At 44.9% G+C, this 23041-nt stretch overlaps 1 protein-coding gene across 3 annotated transcripts in view; it reads left to right on the top strand.

Moving 5' to 3' along the window:
* The first annotated feature begins 21237 nt into the window (after positions 1–21237).
* The window catches only part of ACSL4 (acyl-CoA synthetase long chain family member 4), a 92849-nt gene continuing 91045 nt past the window's right edge, over positions 21238–23041 (top strand). For all 3 annotated transcript variants that reach the window (XM_075539454.1, XM_075539452.1, XM_075539453.1), the window contains exon 1: positions 21238–21392. The gene's annotated coding sequence lies outside the window, so the exon portion shown is untranslated. The remainder of the gene's footprint in view (positions 21393–23041) is intronic.

Genomic DNA, 23041 nt, shown 5'->3' on the forward strand with positions numbered 1-23041 from the left:
GGTATTTATCTTGGGAAGGAAGAGGTGAAATTATCATTATTCGTAGACCAATGATTTTATACATCGAAAATCCCCTAAACCCACAAGCAGAGTGTTGGAAGCAATAGAGGAATTTGGCAGAGTGGCAGGATACAAGATCAACAAACAGAAGTCTATTGGACTGCTCTACACATCAGACAAGATCGCAGAAGGTATCATTAAAAATATAATAGCCAAGCACAAATTGAAACATCTAAGGATATACCTGACCAAAAAAAAAAAAAAGATTTGTATGAGGAAACTTATCAAACACTACTGCAAGCAACTGAAAGTGACCTCAACAAATGGGAGAATGTCCCACGCTCGGGAATTGGCAGACTCAATATAGTAATGATGTCAGTTCTGCCCAAGGCACTATATAAGTTCAATGCTATCCCGATACGAATACCTCCCTCCTTCTTCAAAGAATTGGAAAAACTGATTACCAACTTCATATGCAGGAGGAAGAAGCCCAGAATTAGCAGAGAACTCCTCAAGAAGAAGGACAAAGTGGGAGGGCTTGCTTTACCTGACTTTAGCACGTATTATATGACCACAGTAGTCAAAACAGTGTGGTACTGGTATAACCACAGATATTCAGACCAATGGAAAAGAGCTGAAGACCCAGAAGTAAAAACATCAGCATATGGGCAACTGATCTTTGATAAGGTCCCAAAAAATATCAAATGGGAAGCAGATGCCATCTTCAATAAATGGTGCTGGAAAAAATGGATATCTACCTGCAGAAAAAAAGAAGCGAGACCCTTACCTCATTCCATGAACAAGAATAATCTCAAGGTGAATCACAGACCTTGAGATAAAACCCCAAACAATTAGGGCCATTAATGAGGGAGTTGGTACAAACCTGAGAACCGTGGCACAGGGAATACATAGGCTATCGGAAATAGGGAAGGATACAAATACAGAGGAGGCACAAATTGACAAGTGAGATATACTGATGTCACCTGTGTACATTCAAAGAATTTACCAAGAGTCATAAAAGAGCCCACCAACAGGGAAAACATTTTTAGCAATGACACATCAAAAAAAAAGGATGAATTACTAAACTCTACAATACTTTGCAAGCTTACAGTAAGAGAAAAACTAACTGCCCACTGAGGAGGTGGGCAAGGAACCTGAATAGAATTTTCCCAAGGGCAGAAATCCGAATGGACAATAAACATATGAGAAAATGTTCCCGTTCATTGGCCATAAGAGAAATGCAAATCAAAACAACTATGAGATATCATCTAACACCCTCAAGGATAGCCCAATTCAAAAAAATCAGAAAGCAACAAGTGTTGGAGGAGCTGTGGTGAGATAGGAACTCTCATCCACTGTTGTTGGACCTGTAGGTATGTACAACCACTATGAAAATTGATTTGGCGATTTCTAAAATAGATGGAAATTGAGCTATCATACAACCCAGCAATCCCCCTACTGGGCCTATAGTGCGAAGAGTCAATGAACAAACCATGGCCAGACATCTGTGCTCCAATGTTCATCGCGGCACAGTTTACAATTGCAAGGAGTTGGAAACAACCCAAATTTCCATCAACAGATGAATGGATCAAAAAACTGCGGTACACACATACAATGGGGTACTATGCATCGTTAAAAAGCAGTGATAAACGCATGATGCCTATCACCTCATGGGAAGAACTGGAGGAAATTATGTTAAGTGAAGTAAGCCAAGCACAAAGGGATAAGTACAACATGTGTCCACTGAGGGTAAGTTTATTTTAAAAAATTAAGAAAAATGCCAAAGGGGCACAGGGAAAAACCTACTGTATACAAACACTCCAGGGGTGAGGTCCAGGTAGTATGCCAGAGGCCAGACCAAATCCGGGGGGGAGGGGGGGAGGAAAGGGGAAAATAAGATAAAAATGTGTGGTGGGGTACTGTTTCTGTCTCCACAGGGAAAGAGGGACCCGACTTCAATCCAGTTTTCCGGGATGCGAATACAGCGTGCTGCCATTGAGGGGGAGCCAATGGAGGGGCCTGAGGGCTCGGCCCCAATCCCAGCTACGTGGACAACTGCCCCCCCCCCGAAGTATATACTTTAGAGGATGGCACTGAAGCTGCAGCTAGGGGAGAGGGACATGTCTGATCAGAGCACACGGGAGCAAATGAAGGGGGAGGAAGAGATAATGGAGCACATCCTGGCCCACCAGGCCTGGAGGACGATATCCCTGCTCCGAACAGCCAATGCACAGAGTGGACAATATGGCTGATCCCACTATGAGACACGATGTCCCTCGCTGACCCATGGCCCTACAGAGGACGGCACTGGGGACTCAGTGTCGGGATTGGTCCAGTCTGACCCCATCATACTGAGGCAAAACACTAAGGGTGTGCGGCAGAGCAGGGAGCTCCTGAGGGAATGCAAAGGATAGACTTTGGGACCAGACCGTGACACCTCATCGGACTCAACTGGAGGACGGGCTAAGAAGTCAAAAATCAGACCTTGATCTATTTCTAGGGGTTGTTTTCTTTTCCTTTACTATTAAAAAAATTAATCTGTTCTTTTCTCGGTCATTAGTTTTCTTTGTTGTCATCGTTGTGTTCTCTTTTGTCGCTTTTTCTTGCTATGGCTTGTTTTTGGTACATATTATCTCTGCAGATCTATCTAGATAAGATAGGCTGGATGAACAGTCTGGAGGAGAAAACAACGGGGCTGATGGTTCCGGGGAAACATGTGAGAGGGGGAGGCAGGGGAAAGGAGGTGGTGTTGACCAACCCAGGGACAAGGGAACAACACGTGATTCAAAATTAGTGGCAAGGATGGTATGAGAGGCCCGGTAGGGATTTAGCAAGGGCAATGTAATCTAGAGAAATTACTGAAACCCTAATGAAGGCTGAGCATGATAGTGGAACAAGAAGAAAGTAAAAAGAAATAGAGGAAAGAACTAGGAGGCAAAGGGCATTTATAGAGGTCTAAATACAAGCATGAACATATGTAAATATATTTATATAGGGTAATGGGGAAATGGATCTAGGTGCATATATTTATAGGTTTAGTATTAAGGCAGCAGATGGACAATGGGCCCCACTCAAGAACTTACTCAATGCAAGAACACTTTGTTCTATTAAATTGGCATTCCATGATACACACCTTCCCTACATGATCGCTGAAGACAACTGGGGTCTTAAAGGCTTACAGGTGAACAAGTAGCCATCTAGCACAGAGGCAACAAAGCCCACATGGAAGAAGCACACCAACCCGTGTGACGAGGTGTAGAAGGGATAAGTTATCAGGCATCAAAGAAAAAAAAATCATATCAGTGTCTGCCCACCGTCCCAATATGATCACTGAAGACAAAGTGGGTGCATAAGGAAATGTGGTGAAGAAAGCTGATGGTGTCCGACTGTCGAAAGATATAGTATCTGGGGTCTGAAAGGCTTGAAGGTAAACAAACAGCCATCTAGCTCAGAAGCAACAAAGCCCACATGGAAGAAGCACAGCAGCCTGTGTGACCAGTAGGTGTTGAAGGGATCAGGTATCAGGTATCAAAGAACAAAAAAAATCCTATCATTATAAATGAGGGATAGTGCAGAGTCGAGACCCAAAGCCCATCTGTAGGCAACTGGACATCACTTACAGAAGGGTCACAGGAAGGAGATGAGCCAGTCAGGGTGCAGTGTAGCAAAGATGAAACATACAAGTTTCCTGTAGTTCTTAAATTTTTCCTCGTCCCCCCTCCCACTATCATGATCCCAATTCTACCTTACAAATCTAGCTAGAGCAGAGGATGTACACTGGTATAGATAGGAACTGGAAACACAGGGAATCCAGGACAGATGATCCCTTCAGGACCAGTGGTGAGAGTGGCGATACCTGAAGGGTGGAGAGAAGTGGGGTAGAAAAGGGGAAACGATTATAAGGATCTACATATAACCTCCTCCCTGGGGAATGGACAACAGAAAAGTGGGTGAAGGGAGACGTCAGACAGAATTATAATTATAAAAATTCATAAATTATCAAGGGTTCACGAGGGAGGGGGCAGGGAGGGGGAAATGAGGAGCTGATACCAAGGGCTCAAGTACAAAGCAAATGTTTTGAGAACGATGAGGGCAACAAATGTACAAACGCGCTTGACACAATGGATGTATGGATTGTCATAGAGTTGTATGCACCCCCAATAAAATAATTTTTAATGACCTTTTTCTTACCAATGCAGTTTTTACCTTTTTACAAATGAGAAAATCTATTGAGATTACTTCTTTGGAATTTAACAGACAGTTGCCATAACCTTCTGGCCCAGCAGATTCTCTTGGGAGCCACGGGTTTTAGTGGACCCTTTTCAAAAAATCATTTTCTTGGAGGCTCATACAACTCTTATCACAATTCCTACATCTTGGTAACAGCTCTTCATTTTTCTCTTCTCACCCCACCCCTCCCTAACCAGGGCTTCTTAATGCATAAAAGGAACCCACTTTTATGAAAAAGAACATTGGTCAATGAAAGAAACCAGTGGGAAATGCTAATTTTACCAAGGGGAAAAAAGTAAAAATAAGCTAGGTACCTCTGCTGAAGGGAGTGTCTTTGTTGACTTTGGAGACTAAATTAGGCAAAACTGTAGGGTACTTGCGGAAGGACTCCTGCTACAGCTAGTTACTATGATACCAAGTAAGGCCTCCATGGCAATTACGGCAGGATCCCCTTTGATCTCGCAGGGATGTCTTAAGTTTAAGATGGCATGGTTTTTGGTTTGTTTTAGATACAGGTATGTTTCATAAGGCCTCATTCTTATTAGAAGTGAGGCATAAAAATAAGAAATATATAAACAAATATTCCAGGATTTACCAGCTGGTGAAATGAGATCACATTAACACTAACACAAAAACTATGTCAGCTGCAAGCCCCCACCTGCTCACAAAGGAATTTAGCACCCTTCCAAATACTCTCCGGTTATTTCGGGCCAATCTCAGCACAGTGGTTACCACATGCGCTTGTAACAAGCCCACTCCCGTGCTTAGACTCGTGCCGACAAGTCCAGGCGCCTCATCCCTGCCAGGGCTGCAGACACCCTCTGTGAAAACAGGGGTGTCTAGGTCAAGAGCTCTGGTTCTTGCCTTTCCCAAGCCTGCCAATTTCTGAGGCACTCCCCACGGGACTCTGATAAACCTGTTACAAATCACACCATCAGCATTGTTTGCGCTAGAATCCCGGGAAATCATTCATGAAAATGGCTCTGTCAGCTTTTGGTTTGCACCTTCTCCCCACCGGCGCCTCAAATGAAAAACAAAAACAAACTCACTGCCATCAAGTCCATGCCAACTCCTAGTGACCCAACGGCACAGACTAGGACTGGCTCTGTGAGTGTCTTCAAGGGGAGAAAGCCCTGGTTTTCTCCCCCAGAGCCCTGATGTTTTGAACTGCTCACCTTGCAGCTCACAGACCAACACGTAACTCTATGCCCCCAAGGCGCCTCTAGATGAAAGGGGCAGCCGGTTCTCTTTTCTCCCATGCACTCCAGCAAAAAACCCTAAACTGAACACGCTTTTACCACCAGCTCCGCTCCAGGCCACACCCCTCCTCAGGCTAGTTTTCCACTAGGGTGTGGTGTTAGATTAGGAACAGCGTGTCAAAAGGAAGAAATAGTGAAATCAAAGGAAAATGCCTTAAGCTTCCAAAGAGTTAATGACCCCTCTTGTCTTTTTATCTTATTGCCATCTTCTTCCCACCCCCACCCCCAACCCCCAGTTTAATTTCAATTTTGACTCAAACTCTTTTTGTTCTTCCTGTTTGAAGATCCCAAAGAGGACAGAAATTAATGTTCATGGCTGGACAAACCACTAAGAAAGCAGCTTGGACATCGCAAGAAGATATGGAAAATGATTGATCATGTAGAGTTGGGCAGAGCTCTTTGCCGTAAATTAATTCTAGTTCATACCGACTACTGAAGCCTTCAGCTCCATAAATCAGAGGAATATCTTTCCCGGGCACGGACAGCTTTATTATGGACACTGTAACTCTCAGACTTTTGCTATTACAACCGTGAGGAAGTCCAAGTAACCCTCAGTCATCTCAGTGAGGAGACTTTCCATTTTTCCTTTTTGTAACGGAAAAATAAAAAGGTCACATTATTACCCCAAGTCTTAAAGAATTTAGAGATGTGACAACTCGATTTGTTTGCTAATATAACTCACAGGAGAAAGAAAAGGTTATAAATCCACTTTCAAGAGAACGTGGCACTTCCTCCCCCCCCCCCCCCCGGGGTTTGGAAAGGCCTATCAATTTTCTCCTCCCAAAGCTCTGATTTCGGGTGCGGAGGCCATTACGAAGACCATGGAGACTGAAAAGGTGTATCTGCAGGTGCCCACCATGTGCTGGGCCAAGCCCTTCTGTTAGAAACTGGGACAACCCATCGGGGACTGGGTGAAGGGGATGGTGGCTGGGATGGCTCCTGCCCCCACGTCCACACGATGGCCCGCAGCCACCCCACGCTGACTGTACAACCACCACTTCTTCAGAGCAAACGGCACATCTTCTGGGCCGAGCCCTCCCAAACTCTCTAAGCCACAGGCTGCCATCCAGTCAGGTGGGACTCCTAGATGACAGACTTAGAACCCCCCCCCCCCCCGCCCCGTGGGGTTTCCAGGCTGCAGTCTTTACAGAAGCAGATGGCCACCTCTTCCTCCCGGAGAGCCTTGCGGGGTTCCAATCACTGGCCTTCCCGGGGAGCAGCTGAGCCTTTCACCACGGCACCTTCTCGACTGTCTAGTCCCTTAACAACCTTGAACTGCATGGAATTGAGCAAACATGGCCAGATAAGACTGAAGAAAAAAAAACCCAAACCCCAGGCGATCCTACATCATCATCCATTACAATTCTTATTAAAAATATATATACACGTCTTAACGTGGGTCGGTGTCCACCCCTCACTGTCCTTCTGCAAGATGGCCCTTAGAGAGTACTGACACCAAGAATTCATGTGCTTGACACAGTGGATGGTGATAAGGGCTAGAGGAACCCCCAATAAAATGATTCTAAAAGCACTATTAAAATAATAAAATCAAGATATCTTATCAAAATAGTGGAATCCAGGGGCATCTCCCGAGCCAGATAAACTTAAGGCAGGGAGGTCAGCTCAGCAGGTTATGGCAGCTGATTTGTAGTTATTATTATTATTCCAAAATGATCAGTCATCTTGATAGATTTTCTGTAAGGGCACAGGACAATCATGAGGGTTTATGACGAAACCGGTTGAAGAAAATGAAAAAGTGAACTCGTGAGGGAAAAGCCAGAAAAGTCGCGCCACGAAGGAATTTTTTTCTCTCCCCATGATGATAATGCACCTGTTCCCGCTTTGAGGCTAGCAAAGGCTGTTCCATGCTGGGAAACCTTACTGACCCACCCTGCAGCCCCGATCTTAGCCCTTCCGCCTTCTTTTCCTTTCCACAGTGCAAGGAAAATTTAAAAGGAGCACATACATGTATGTATATGTGTGGATGGTGAGAAGAGTTAGATGAGCCCCTAATAAAATGTTAAAAGGAAAAAAAAGGTACACGATTCGAGTCCCCCAAAGAAACCAAAACTGCTGCTTTGAGGTGGTGTAAACAGAAGAGTGCAAAATTCTTCCGGAAAGGGTGAAAGAGATAAGAAGTATGTGGGCCTAGATGGAGGGTATGTGGAGAAACAATAGCTTCATATATAAATATACATACACATACATACACACCTATATATATATCCTAGAAACATACATGAATACATAGATTTTTAATATGGGTTTGCAGGATTGTGTAGTACTTTTTTACTTATCCTTGTATTATTCATAGCACTTCGCCCTTTTTCAGAAGTGCTCTAATTTGTTTGTCTTCCACAATTACATAAAGCTCCCTGAGAGGAGGAACCATGTCTCTTTAGTTCGACTCTCCATTTGTAGAGTCTAGCACAGACTCAGAGCTAAATAATTGTTTGTTGGATGCAGACACTGTTGGATAGAGATTAGAACAACAATTTTAAAATTCTAGGAATTCTGAGTTTGTACAAAACATTCTTTGCGCTTCTTTAGGCCTCTGAAGGATACATGGAAACTTGGGAGGCAAAATCTAGTTTGGAAGAACCATTTACAGTTTTAACACTGTCATTTAAGAGTACACTACCACTTTACTGCCAAAGCGATTCCAAGTCATTATCAGGGAGCTCCATAGTTGCCTGTGGCGTTTTTTTTTTTTTTTTTTACAAGCCAAGGGGGTCAGATCTGTCTTCCAAGGCATAAAGCACCCACCTTTAGGTTAGCAGCAGGAGTCCCATCATTGTTTGTACCATCCGAAACTTCCTAGGAAAATAGATAGATTTGGTTAGATACTAATAAAATGATTATATTTTCTATTTCGCTGCCATCAAGCCAAGTTAGACTCAGAGGGACCCTAGGGGGCGGGGCGGAACAGCCCTCGTGGGTTTCCGAGGCTGTAACTCTGCAAGGGAGCACAGAGCCGTGTCTTCCTCGCAGGAACCATGATGGCGAAATGCTGCCCCGGAGGTTAGCAGCCGAACGCATAACCAATCTGCAACGCAAGGCTCCTCAGAAGCGTTATCAAACACTCAAAACCAAACCCAAACCACTGGCACTGAGTCCATGCTGACGCCTAGCGACACTGCAAGAACGGTTCCCATGCGTTTCCCAGACGACAGGGCGTGCAAATGAACCATTTTTTTTTTTCAAAGAAGAAGGATTCGACTTGAAAACCTCCCTCCTAGGTGGTAGAAAAGGAGGAAAACCTCTTCAACAGATAAAAGCACACACCAAACCAAAAAGCACGGTCATGGAATGATTCAGGCTCACGGCGACCGTCCATGGGGTCTCATAGGCGGTAAACCTTTCCTGGAGCCTCGTCTTTTTCCCAGGGAGAACGCGGGCGAGCGAGGGTGAAAGAAATGACCCTCTCAGGCTTTCGGACTTTAAAGTCGCAAACACACGCAGAGCATATTCCTTCTTAGACGACGGGTAACAAGAATGGAGCACGAAAATCTCAGAGTCCGTGCATTTTACCCCACGGGAAATCGGTCTAGTCAGTTTTAAAGTTTGAAAAATTGCTATCAGCAGTCTGATGGTTTGGTTCACCATCTCCAGGAAGCCGAGACATGAATTTAATCTGTTGCGCTCCTTGCACGGTGGACTATGCCTTACTTTAAGCTCCCCGCACCCTCCCGATGCTTTCACCCACGTCTAAGACGGACGGATCGGACCCAAACGACAGTAAGAGGCTCAGCTGCAGGTTTTAAACCATACTTCGCAGATACCCCCAAGATCTTTTTGGCCTCAGTCCCTCCGGGAGGTGCATGCTATGCAAAATGGGAAATTACCTCTCCGAGGTGGCGTCTGGTTCCTCTCGATGGTCTCCTCGCCGGCGACTAAAAGAGAAATTGAAGATGGCGCCGTGCAGCGTGGCGGGACTGGGGGGGAAGGGCAGCCAAACCCGGAAGGTTCGATTCCATACGTGCTTGGAGCGTGGAGGAGATTCCAACTCCCAGTGGAGGGGTAGCTGGGGCACCTGCCGAGCACTACAACCGCCTCAGAAACGCTTCCGTGTCCTTGGCCCCCCTTTCTTTCACTCCCTGCCACCCCACTTCCACCCAGTGCACACCAGCGAGTCCACACACGCACCCCGAAAAGCCCATGCCCTGCCTTTCCAGTCTGTGCTGCCTCATAGCAACCCCTGTGCAGTCCGGGGGCTGCGGCTGCGCACAGGAGCCCAGAGCCCCAGTTGCTATTAGTCGGGGAGCTGCTGCTAGTTTCCCAGCGGGCCTTGCGCCTCTAGGGCAACACGGCTGCGACCCCCGCCAGCGCTCCTCGCCGTGGAGCAGGCACCACCCTGCCCCTCCCACATCCCCTTGCTGCCTCCGGCACTTTCCACGGAAATTGCATGTACTATATTTTCCCCCTGTCCTTAGATACTCCTCATCATTTCTGGTCTCCAAACAATTCAAGGCACTTACTAATCGGGGTCGTGGTCATTTAGCTGACAGTGAGGTTAGAAAACCTTGGAGACGTTGCTATGAAGTAGGCAATATGGCAAAATAGGCTGGCTCTTGAACCAGGGGACCAGTACTTTGGTCTGAGTTCCCAAAGAACTCACCTTGGAACTTTGGACAAAAGACCTAACTAACTTCTTCATGGAGGCCCGAGGCTCCTCATTTGTAAAGAAAGGGTTGAACTCTCGATGACCTTTAAACAAAACCCAAGTCCCTTACTGCTTGCTACAATCCTATTCAGAATTGCTTGTATTAGGGCCTTTTAATTTCAATAAGAAATGCAAGTGTTCCTTGTGAGGGTGTAGAAACAAAGTCGAAGTCGGTTGCTTCAGTTAAAAGCATGGATCCGCAGAAGCAGTACATCAGGTTTTAAAGGGCCCAGAGCCCCGTATTCTGAAACATTAAAGTCACGCTCCTCTTTCTTTTGTCTCCTGAGACTGGAGGGCCATCACTACGATTGGTTCAACCTGGTTGGAAAACTTGTGGTGCCACACTCCCGAGCATCTCCTCTTGTACCAGACCATTGCTTATTATCATTTGCCCTCACAGGGTAAGATGAGGTAAATACAATTGTAAATTGCTCACCTAGAACTAACAATAGAATTGTTTTGCAAATCTTTGTACATTGAATTACATTATTCTTTGCAAGATTATCTGTAACCGAATGGATGGAGCCTTTTTTGGTTTGTTTTTCCCGGTCTTCTTTTTCCCTTTCATTTGGGAAAAGATGGGCCTTTCCGCTCCCATAAAGACTGCCCATCTTGGAAACCCTCGGAGGCTAGGAGTTGGCATTGATTTTATGGCGGTGAGTTTAAGTTTTTGTTTTTCCTTGAATTACTCCATATTCTGAAAAAATATATATTGATATAGGTTCACTTCATGGATGCTACTAACCACAATATTTTAGCCAAAATTCAAAAAAATTCCGACAAAAATCAGCAACTATAAAAACGCAAGCAGCCACAAAAAATAGCAGCATGTAACTGAAACCATGCATTTAGAAACATCAGTACATAAAAATAAAAATGAACTCACTGCCATCACGTCGTTTTTGATTCATAGTGACCCAGCCTATAGGAAAGGCTAGAACTGCCCCTGTGAGTTTCCTAGATCGGCAGTAGACAGCCTCATCTTTCTCCTGCAGAGTGGCTGGTGAATTCGAACTGCTGACCTTAAGGTTCACAGTTCAACATGTCCCCACCCTGCCACCAGGGTTCTTCCAGCATCACTAGCATTGGGTCATAATGCCACCTTGAACCAGAGCACATTTGAAAGTTGTAAGAAGCAATTTGCATAGGGCTTTATTCTTGTGGATATATTGATATGTAAACTGGGCTTATGCAAAATGATTTGTGGTCATAACTGTTGTTGTGAGGTGCCATGGAGTTACCTCACACCCTTAGTGACTCTGTGTACAACAGAACAAGACACTGCCCAGCCCATGGCTGCGCTCACAGTTATCGCTATGTGCGAGTCTATTGAGGCAGCCTCTGGCAATTTATCATGACCCATGTCAAGGATAGTCTTCGTTTTCACCGACTCCTGACTTGGGCTACATTTTTTGCTGCTACCCTCAAGGTCGGCATTTCAAAACCACCACCTACTTCGAGGTAGAAAAATGAACATTCTACTCCAGTAAGGAATTCCAATTTCAGAAACCCACAGGGGCAGTTCTACGCTATCCTGCAGAGTTGCTACGCGTCTACATTGATTCCATGGTAATGACTGCTTTGGACGTCCTTCTCCAAGAACTGGTCCTTCAGATAACGTGCCCAAAGTAAGTGAGTCAGAGTCTTGCCATATTTGTTTTTAAGGAATTTTCTTCTTTAAAAAAAATTAATTGGGGACTTTTACAGCTTTTATCACAATCCGTATATACATCCATTGTGTCGAGCACACTTGTACATATGTTGCCATCATCATTTTCAAAACATTTTCTTTCTACTTGAGCCCTTGGATTCAGCCCATTTTCCCTTCCCCTCCCCTTCCCTCCCTCTCTCATGAACCCTTGATATTTTATATATTTTTTCTTTTTTTTTACATTTTATTAGGGACTCATACAACTCTTATCACAATCCATACATATACATACATCAATTGTATAAAGCACATCCATACATTCCCTGCCCCAATCATTCTCAAAGCATTTGCTCTCCACTTAAGCCCTCTGCATCAGATCCTCTTTTTTTTCCCCCTCCTTCCCCATCCCTTGACTTTCCTCCTGTCCCACTATCATGCTCAGTCCCGACCTGGGTTACAGCTATACCTCTTTGTTACCTTACCCTTGATCATTACCTACCAGGCCTGCCACCCCCACCTCACCACCAATTTGGATCCCATGCTGTTCCCTTGTCCCTGGGTTTGTTAACACCACTTCCTTTCACCCCACCTCCCCCTATCCCTATCCCGTCCCGTTGTTTTTCCTCCAGATGGTTCATCCAGCGTATCTTATTGAGACAGACCTGTGGAGATAATAACATGCACTGAAACAAGACAGAGGAAAACAAAGCAACAGTATACCACAAAACAACAACAAACTACTGACAAAGAACAAAATAACACACATCAAGAAAGAAAAGCTTGTAGTTAGTTCAAGGATCATTTGGTGGCCTTTAGGAGTGTTTTCCACTTTCAGCATTCCCTGGGGACCTTGCCACTCCATTCCCTTGCTGTTCCGCTGCACACCCTCAGGGATTTGCCTCGGTGTGGTGGGATCAGGTCAGGTGCAATTCCCACACTGTGTCTCCGGTGCTGTCCCCTGTATCGCCCTTAGTCACTGAGGGGCATCATGTCTCATAGTGGGGCCAGCCATGTTGTCCTCTCTGTGGACTGGCTGCTCTACTCAGGAACATCATCCTCACGGCCTGGTGGGTCAGGCTGTGCTCCACTCTCTCCTCCTCCCCCTTCATCTGCTCCAGTGTGCTCTGGTCAGATATGTCCCTCTCCCAGAGCTGCACAATCAATGTCTTCCTTTGAAACAAATTCTTCTGGGGGGAGCAGAATTTTTTTTCTCTGCTTGAGACAGCTCACTCATATACTCAATGGAATGGCAAAACTGACATACCCCTCTTTGAGTGTTTCGCAGCCCCTACTGGCATGCCCCCACTCAATCATTTGGTAGACATTAAAGAGACGTGGGTAGTAGAGACATTCCAAGGAATCCCACTTAACCACAATCCCCATAACTCAATTCTTGCCCATCGATACCAAAATCCGATTCATTGAAGTGTTTCCCAAACACTCTGAGTTTGCAAAAAGTTGAGTCCAACCCCTGATTCTGAAAGCTACTGGTATAGACGAATTAAATTAGAACCGTATTCCTTACAACAAACCATGAGTTAAAACTATCAGCTAAAACACACTTTTATCAAACTCTTTGGGTTCCCTATTTAGGCATTTACACAGGGGGTTCTAAAGTTCATGGAAAAATCCCCCTATCATCTTACAATTGATGTACTGATTTCTATAAGGGCTGTAAGAGCCCCCAATAAAATGATCTTTTAAAAAAGAATAAATTCAAATTCATCAAGATTTACGATGAAATATTTTAAAAAGAAACGGTTCTTTGAAAGCATTAACAAAACTGACAAATCACTGGTAAATATAACATTGTAAACATGTCAATGCAACCCGAAGTGATCCATAAATACAATGCAATCCCAAACCGGATCCAAGCATTATTCTTCAAAGAGAGGGCAGAACGATTTACCAACTTTATATGGGAAAGAAAGACCCAGGACAAACAAAACACTACTATAGAAGAAAAACAAAGTAGGAGGCGTATAATTTCCTGATCTCAAAACATACTATACATGGAAACAGCCTGGCACTGGTACAATAAGAGACATGCAGACCAATGTAACAGAATAGAGAACCCAGAAATAAGTCCATTCACCTACAAGCAAGGAATTTTGGTCAAAAGACTGAAACACATTAAAAGGGGAAGATATAATCTCTTCAACAAATGGTACCGGCTTTCTCTTTGCTGAAGAAAAATCAGGAGCCATGCAACACTCCACGTACTAAAACAAACTCAAAATGGATGAAAAGCCTGAATGTACATCCCAGAATAGTAAAGGTTACCCTCGAAAAAGGAGGGACAAATGTAAGGGTCCTAATACATGATATAAACATACCGTCAAACATAATGAAAAATGTGCATACAGCAGAAGATAGGCTCGATGAATGGAATGTCCTAAAAATAAACTTATGTGCATGTAAAAATTTTCACAAAAAGAGTAAAAAAGAAAACCCAGACTGGGAAAAACAAAAGCAAATCCTTCTTGGCAATGACATATCGAACAAGAGAGTAATCTTTAAAATCTGCAGAACACTACAACACCTCAATAAGAAAAGATGAAGGACTCAATTTTTAAAACGTGCAAAGCGTATGAGCAGATGACATTTCCAAAAGAGGACATTCCACAGGCGACTTACCGAAGGAGGGCATTCAAAGAGCCCACAAGTATATGAAAAAAAAAAAACTTTTCTCAATCACTAGCCATCCAAGAGATGCAAATCAAAACAATGATGAGATAAGACCTCACCCCAGCATTGGTAGCAAAGTTCAACATAGCAGAAAACAACAAATGCTGGAGAGGGTGTGGAGATACTGGAATACTCTTATGTTGCTGGTAGGACTGTAAAGCCATAGAATCACTATGGAAACCAATATGGAGCTTCCTGGAACAATTGGCAGTAGGATCATGCTATATGATCCAGTGATTGTAATATATGTTGTATACTCTACAGACATAAAGAGCACAGCAGGAACAGATATACACACACCCATATTCATCAGAGCATTGTTCACAACGTCAAGCAATGAAAACAATCTAAATGTCCATCGGTGGAAGAACGGATAATAAATTTGGTATATTTACACAATGGAATGCTATGCAGCATTAAAGAATAATAATGAAACCGTGGAACACCTCGTGACGTAGATGGATTTATAGGACATTATGTTGAATAAAGTTCGTAAAAAACAAACAAAAGGACAAATATTGTATGAGACTTCTGTTATTTTATATATATATATATAATATATATATTATATATATATCAAGATAAAGGTTTTCAGACCAAAAGTAACAGACCGTGATGGTTACCAGGGGAGACAAGTGAAGCCTAGACTAGAGGGTATGTGTTAACTTTGGTGAAGGAGAAGATAAAGGGACAGAGCAAGCAATTGGGGTGTTGTATAAGTTGTTAAAAATGGTGACTGCCAAACAAAGGTCTCCTATGCAAGCCCTCACAATAAAAATGAAAAGAGACAGAGAGAACCCCACTGACATGCAATTGGTTCCAATCTATAATGACTGTATGAAACAGAATAGAACTGCTCCCTGGGCTTCCCAAGATTGTAAATATTGTCTTATCTATCTCCCAAGGTGCAGTTGGTGGGTTTGCACTACCAACTTTCTGGCCTAGCCCTCAGTGCCATCTGGCGCCTTAAATAACAAGGAGGATGCACATGTGAGGAGCTTGTGACCCATTCAGAAGCTAAAAGTGTTTTCCATTTGTTTCGGACTTTAGTGTGTAAAATGTGCTGTCATTTTAAAAATGGATTACTTGAAGAGTTTAAAGAATTATCTCTCAAAATACTAATAACATTTAGATCTAGTGACTATGCCATTGACCCTTTTTGAAAGGACGGACTTAGGTTATTATTTACGCTCACCGTGAGATCATCTTCTGCCTAGGTTTCTGATTTCAGCAGTCGTTTCAGACACAGTACTGAAGACAGTAGTTGGCCTGGTTATTGGGTTCACAAAATATACTTTAGTTAATGGCAAGACCTAACATAACCTGTCTAAGCAAATGTTATTATAAAGTCCTGCTGCTTGCCGTTGGACCACAGGAGGAAATAATTATTGTACAAACCAGCGAAGTATGTTTAGCACGCAAAGACTTGTTACGCAATCAATGAAGAACAGTTGTTTTCTGCTCTTCCATAAATAACTAATGCCAAGCGCCGGCTGGCTATCTGTGTCAGGTTCTCGTTACAGGAGAGTAAAAGGGGCGAGGCCTAAATATCGGCGTCTCCTTCACCGAGCTTTCTTCTTTCATTCTGTTTCATTTTGAACAGTTTCATTATTTGGTTTTTGGAGGGCAGAGGTGTGCATGGAAGTGTTCCATTGCAATACACCTTTTCTAACTTTCCCATTTCGAAGAGTTTATGCATGAACCTTGGGGACACCACAGAATAAGCATTGGCCTGCTAACAGCAAGGTCTCAAACTCCAATCAAACCCACAACTGTCCCAGCGGTGCCATCCTAGCGGGCCTACAGGACATGGTAGAACAGCCCCTGTGAGTGTCTGAGAATATGCGTTTTTATAGCAATAACAATCCTCATTTTTCTTCCTTGGAGCGGCTGGGAAATTTGAGCTGCTGACCTGTGGTTCGAAACTAAATGTGCCACCTGTTGAACCCCACCCTGGTCTAGCCACTCAGCTTCTTAAACTTCACTTCAGTGACTTCACTTCAGCCTTGGTTCTGAACACACATGTGCTTGTAGTCTCCCAAATTAAACAAAAATGTATACTGCCAGAGTTAGATAGGCTTTGCAATACTATCAGAACCATTTCTTCAGCAAAAAGTCATATTTGATTTGCATACTTATTTCATAAACCTAGATGCTCAGAGTCATGTAAAAATCTCTTGGGCAAAAAGGGGTGGCAAGTGGAAGCCATTTAAGAAGACCTGCGATGTGTCAGAATTGTCAGGACAGTGACAGGTGATGGGAAATAAAGGTGGAAATGAGAATGACTCCATTCAATACAGAGCTCAGAGTTTGGGATGCAGGTCCTGACACGTGATAGGTGTTGCAGTGGCTACAGTGAAATCTGAGATGAGACAAGGCAAACAGCTGCCAGAAACTCCTCGAATTCACTACGTGTTTCATTTTGAATTATTTGTTGTATCTTCAGAAACGTTTGACTATGACCAAATGTTTAGCCACCCCATAATCAGTTATGGGACCCCATATGGGGTCGGAAAACACCATATAAGCAGCTCTGGCTAGCCTAGGACATGAGATGTGTAGTAGAAAATCCAGATTCTGCTAACAGATCGTGCTGTGAGTGGACAAGTCGCTGAAATCGAGTCGGTTTTTTTTTAATCTGGAAAAAGGGGATAATAAGCACTGGTGACATAGTGGGTTAAGTATTGGGATTCTAATGACAAAAGTCACCAGTCCAACCAAACCCACCAGCTGTTACACAAGAGAACAATGAGGTTGTCTGTCTCAGGAAGATTTATGGTGTCAGAAACCCTAAGGAGCAGTCATATTCTGTTCTGTAAGGTCACTAGGATTCAGAATCCACTCATTGGCAGTGGGAACTGGCGGGTGGCATCATGGTTATGCATTGGACTGTGATCTGAAAGGTAAGCAGTTAAAAACCAAGAGTCACTCTTCTGGAGAAAGACAGAGCTTTCTACTCCCCTAAACAGTCTCAGAAACTCACAAGGGCAGTTTTGCCCTGTTCTATGAAGTTCTATGAATTGGTATCAATTTGATGGCAGTGAATTTCTCTCTCGCGCTCTTTTTTATAACTAGTCACAATGTACAAATATTCCCTCTCAAATGTAAAAACAGGTGGCCTGAGAAAGGCTTTGCCCCTGGATTCTCCAAGGTTTCTGATAAAGAGAAATGAAAGGTAGCTTAAGGAGAAGCCAGAAATAGAAATGATACATTTATAATTTTTTCGAAAGAAGTAGTTCTTTCTGCTTCTACCCAAGTGTGGGTCATTTAATGTGGAAGAAAGACATGTGATATGGTAGGGTGCCAAAGTAGCTAGAATAGTGTCTTAATTACTAGCTTTTGTAATAAAGATAAACTTCTTGTCTGATTAAAAACAGTGTACACACAAACAAAACATGGATAGCTTCTGGCTCCAGTGATTTTTTTTCCTTCTCTCCTTTGTTATTGTCTTCTACCAAAGGGGTTTTTTGATTGGATGGGAGCCGGGGCTACGAGTGGTTATGAGTTGGGCTGCTAACTGCAAGGTCAGCAGTTCAAAATTACCAACCTCTCCGAAGGAGAAAAACGAGACTTTCTATTCCTGTTAAGAGTTACCGTTTTGGCAGCCCACAAGGGCAATTTCTTGCTCTGGTGCCACTGGAGAGGGGTGGGGTCCCCATGGCATTGGGTGACCTGCTGTGCTCAAACCAGCTGTGCCACTCAGGAAACTTTTCAGTCCTTTCTACTTTGTAGCATTAGAGGAACTTCAACAAGCTGAGGACTCAGTGTTCAGAGGAAATTACCTAACTGCCAAGTTTTGGGCTAAGAGACTGAGGATAAACTGACAAAAGGACTCTTGATTTATAAGTTCTTTTTCATCTTGACCCAAGAGACTGATTTCTGGGCTGGCAGGGTCAATTGTGTCTAGGCTTTCATTCTACATTTAGCTAAGTTTGTTGAAGGTAGGGACCATCAGTTCTTCCATTTCTTTTTAACTCACCAGTGCTGCCCATGCGGGAGGGCAGTGGTTCTCTGTACATGGTAGGCACTCAATGCGTTATGACTGTCCAAGGATTACTTATCTCATAAAACAAATACGATGAGTAAACTTGTTTGACGTCTTGAACTTTCTAGGTCACTCCTGACCACGGAAGTTGCATGGCTGCTGTAGCACGATTTATAGGTATACACAAGTGTGTGGGCTCTCTTGGCAATTGTATGAGTAATCCAACTTCAGAGTAATAACTCACAGAAGGCATAGCTCTATGCTTTCAAATTGTGGCCTCCAACCACCAAAGTTTCAGCCGGGATGATTAGAAACAGCAAATTCTCAGCCCTATGCCAAATCAAAATATCTGGGGGTTATGGGTGTAGGGACCCCTGTTATAACAAGCACCCCCAAATGAGTGACACGACATTTAAGAATTTACTAAGAATTTAGTCTGAGGCGTACTCCCACATAAATGCATATGCCGTGTCCTGAGGCTGCAAGGCTGTGGTCATTAAGGAAGTTCATCTCGGGAATGCCATTTGGTTTGAGTTAACAACCTAATGCTTAACTGGATGGATGGATGAATTGTGATAAGAGTTTTAAGAGCCCCCAATAAAATGATTTAGAAAACCCAAAATAAATAAAACTAATGCTTTAATTGTTGTTGTCATCAGGTTCCCTCTTAAGAGGAGGATTCAAAATGTCCAGATTAATGGAAATAAAAGATAATGGCTCCTTTATATATATAAACAAACAAAGAACTCCAATCCAAACTGAGTCAGACTCACTACAACACTATAGGACAGAGTAAAAATGCCTCCATAAGATTGCCAAGGCTGCAAAACTTAAAGAAAGCCAACTGCCACATCTTTCCTCCACAAAGAGACTGATAGGTTCTAGCTATTAACCTTTCAGTTGGCTTTCACCACTGTGCAAACAGGGCAGTTTTTGTTGTTTAATGGGCATTTCATATAAAAGTGTGTGCAATATATACATATATGTGTATATTTACGTGTATGTATGTGTATAGTATATATTATATAGTGGTTTAAAAAGATTTGTGGACAAATGAGTTCAAAAGGTAATGGAATTTGCCATGAATTAAAAAAAATTTTTTTTGCCATGATTTTTTTTGAAGTCCCTGTCTATCTATCTGAGGAACCATCAGTACAAAACCACCAACCGCTTTTCAGGAGACAGACGGGTCTTTCTGCTCCTGCAGAGTTCCAGTCTCTGAACCTTGCAAGGGCAATTGTACCCTGTCCTATAGGATTTTGGTAAGTCGACATCGACCCAAAGACTGAACTTTTAATTTATCTGTCTACACACAAATATACACAAATGTGTGTTGTTTTCTTTGGTAATTACGTGGGAAAATGGCAACAGCAAACTCTTAAAGAATGCGACAATAAGGACATTTTTGTAGAAAATAAGCAGCATATGAAATAAAGAGAAATGTCCAATAAGCAAACCACCACCACCACCAGCAACCAAAAAACAACCCCTGCTGTCGTGTGGATTCTCTCGGACAGCAACCCAGTGATGCAGAGTAGACCTGCCTGTAGGGTTTCAGGACTCGAACTCCTTGCAGGAGCACACAGCTTCATCGTTCCCCTGTGGAGGAGCTGGTGGGTTCGAGGCGCTGACCTTGTGGTTAGCAGCTCCCTGTGTCACTCACTCCGCTACACCTTCAGGGGTCCCTGAACACCCATTCCCAAACGGAACCAACCAACGGAGTGCCGTCAAGTTGATTCCCGACCCCATAGCGACCCTCTAGGACAGGATAGAACTGCCCCAGTGCGTTTCCCACATTCTCCGTCGGCCCAGTGGCAAAAAAGCCCCACCATTATGCATAAGGGCTCTGGAAGATGATTGGAAAATGTCTTCTTTGGGGAATATGTTCTCGGCGACGTGTAGTTGCTCATTTGGAATGATTGTCTCTTTTGAAGTCCTGACACAGTTCCCTGGAATTTTAATTTTAACAGGGTCATTGCTTACGTCCTAGGAAGGGTGTGCATAGGTACTGGCTCATAATCAAGGAGTCAGGCCACTCAGATGTCCCAATGCTACTATTGCTGTCCTTTTCCTTTTACATTGGGGGCTCTTTTGGTATTCTACCACCTTGGGAGAGTGGAAGGCATCAGGTGACAAGCCAGTAACAATGTGATCTCAGTAGTGGGCAAGAGAACAGGGATCCTCAAGCAGGCCTGATGGAAACAGCTCAGTCTTCAAGGTGCAGGCTTCCTCAGGCCAGTGTTCTGATCTCCAGCTAAAGGAAGAGCCAGCAAAGTTCAAAGATCGGTATCTCTAAAGGGTGGCGAGAGGATGCCTGGAGGGGAACTTTTTCAGCCTTACGTGGAACCCTGGGAACTCCGGCACAGGTGTGGTTTCTGGCCGTCTGGTACCCGTCTGAAGGGAGATAAGCAGGCGGAATTGCGATAATACTCTTAAGCGATCACGTGGCCAGCTAGACCAGCCCGGGCGGCCCCCGAGCGGAGCGACAGCCCGCGGCGAGGAGCCGGTGGAGCCCTTTAGTCGCTAGGGCGCTGGCGGCCGGCTCCGCGGCGTCTCTTCGGGCACAAACGTGGATGAGGGGGGAGGGGCGTGAGGGGTGGTTTGTGACGTAGCCGGTAGAAGGGCGGCGAGAGCGTGGGTGGGCCGAGCCTCTGGGCGCCCGCGATTCGCGGGCTCAGCCACACCACCGCCCGCCCCCGCTCCGCTCCGCCCGCCCCTCCGGGCGCGTCTTTTCCGGGCTCGCGCCCCGCCGCGCCTCGCCCCGCCTCCGCCGGCAGCCCGGGCGCGCGCGCGCTGCTGCGGCTTTTTCTCGGGCCTCCGCGGCGCGCCCCTCCTCCTCAGGCGCTAGCGGACACGCGGCTCCTTTTCACCAGCTTTCTCCATCAGCGGACACCGGCCGGCTGGGAAGACGCTTAGGTGAGTGCTGCCAACTGGTGGGACGGTCTGGCCCCCGCCCTGTGGCTTTCGGGGCTGGCGGGACCACCGTCCTACTCCTGATCTAGGGGCAGTGGGCATTCCTGTGCCCCAAATCGGACTCGCTTTCTTCTAACGCCCTGGCCTGGGGAGATCCCCGCGGTCACCCTCTCTTCTCGGCTGCCTGGAGCATGGGCTCTTGGTCACCCTGGCCTGTCTCTTCCTGCCACTCACGGCCTCCCTGTCAGCCCGAAGTCATCTTCCTGATCCCCAATTCTAGGCTTTGCCAGGACCCGTTTGAGAGGAGTATCCCCAGTGCTTGCCAGACCTCCAAACGACCTTAGGGCGCCCCTAGACCTCAACTCCATTTTGTACCCTCCCAGTCCCGCTCTAGCTGATGGATAAGGGGTCCATCTGGCCCTGAAAGCATCCAACCTCGGGAATTTGAGGGATGCTCTGCCTTCCGATATCATCATCGCTGCCATACGTTTGAGTACGTTCCAAAGCGGCTGGCTTCTATAGCAGCAGCTGATCTTTTCTGCCTACCTCCTTGCCTTCTGCGAGTGCCTTATATTTAGTATTAGCTTCATTCACTTCCTCTTCCTCTCCTTCGAGTACCGGGCAGAACCGAGGCTGAGGTCTACAGCACATAGAAAAATCCAGGAGAATGTGATTCACTGTCTAACCCCATCAAGGGGTTACATATTTGAAACAAGACGTCATTTCTCCTCATCACTCCAAAGGGTGGTTTTTTTTTTCAACCCTCTTGAAATGCATTTGCGCCATTCACACAAAGGTGGGAGCGGCGGGGGAGGTCATCCAGGGAAAGCGACAGTGAGATGCAGACTAAGAAATGGCCTTGAAATGAATCCCTTTCAAAAAGCAGTTAGCCTTCTGCTTTATTGGCTAATGGTTTAATTGATGCCCCAGTTTCCTCATCTGCAAAAATGAGGATGTTGGACTATAGAGCACAACTAGGGTTCCTTCTTGAGTCCAGCACGTCTGAATTCATGCTTTCCAATTTCCTGCTGCTGCATAATAGCGATCTAAGATCTGATCTGAGTAGTTTCCCGAGAGAGCCGCTTGGCATTGGAAGTTTTCCTTCCTTGTGTGTGCATATGCAAATATATATACGAGGATGGGGAAATAGTTGGAAGTTATTCTTTCATGCTGCCTCCAGCATGCAGTAGTTGGAACCGCGCGCTCACTTCACAAGTGGAGTAGAGAGCCTGTTCAATTCAAGTCCCCACCGTGAGCAGACCATGTGTCAGCTAGCCCTTCTTCGAGGGAAGCTGCTAAAATGTAAGAGGTTAGGACTCCCCTTAGAATGAAAACCTTTCCTGTCCCTTAGAGGAGCCTGGGTAGCCTAGTGGTTACGGGCTGGGCTGCCGTTTGCATGGTCGGCAGTTGGAAACCACCAGCCCCTCCGAGGGAGAAGGCCTGGGCTTTCTACTCAGTAAACTGGTATAGTCTCAGCACCCCACAGGGGGTCACTATGAGTCAGCATTGACTCTGTGGCGGTGAGTTCCTTCCCCCTGGTCTTTAGAGATGGAGGATGAAGCAGTAAACTGGCAGGGCTGTTGCACAATAGAGGACATGCTGATATGAGAGGGAATGTAACATTTTTAAAGGATCTGGTAGGTGAAATGCCA

This window comes from Tenrec ecaudatus, chromosome X (genome assembly GCF_050624435.1).
Source record: "Tenrec ecaudatus isolate mTenEca1 chromosome X, mTenEca1.hap1, whole genome shotgun sequence".
NCBI classification, from domain to species: Eukaryota; Metazoa; Chordata; class Mammalia; order Afrosoricida; family Tenrecidae; genus Tenrec; species Tenrec ecaudatus.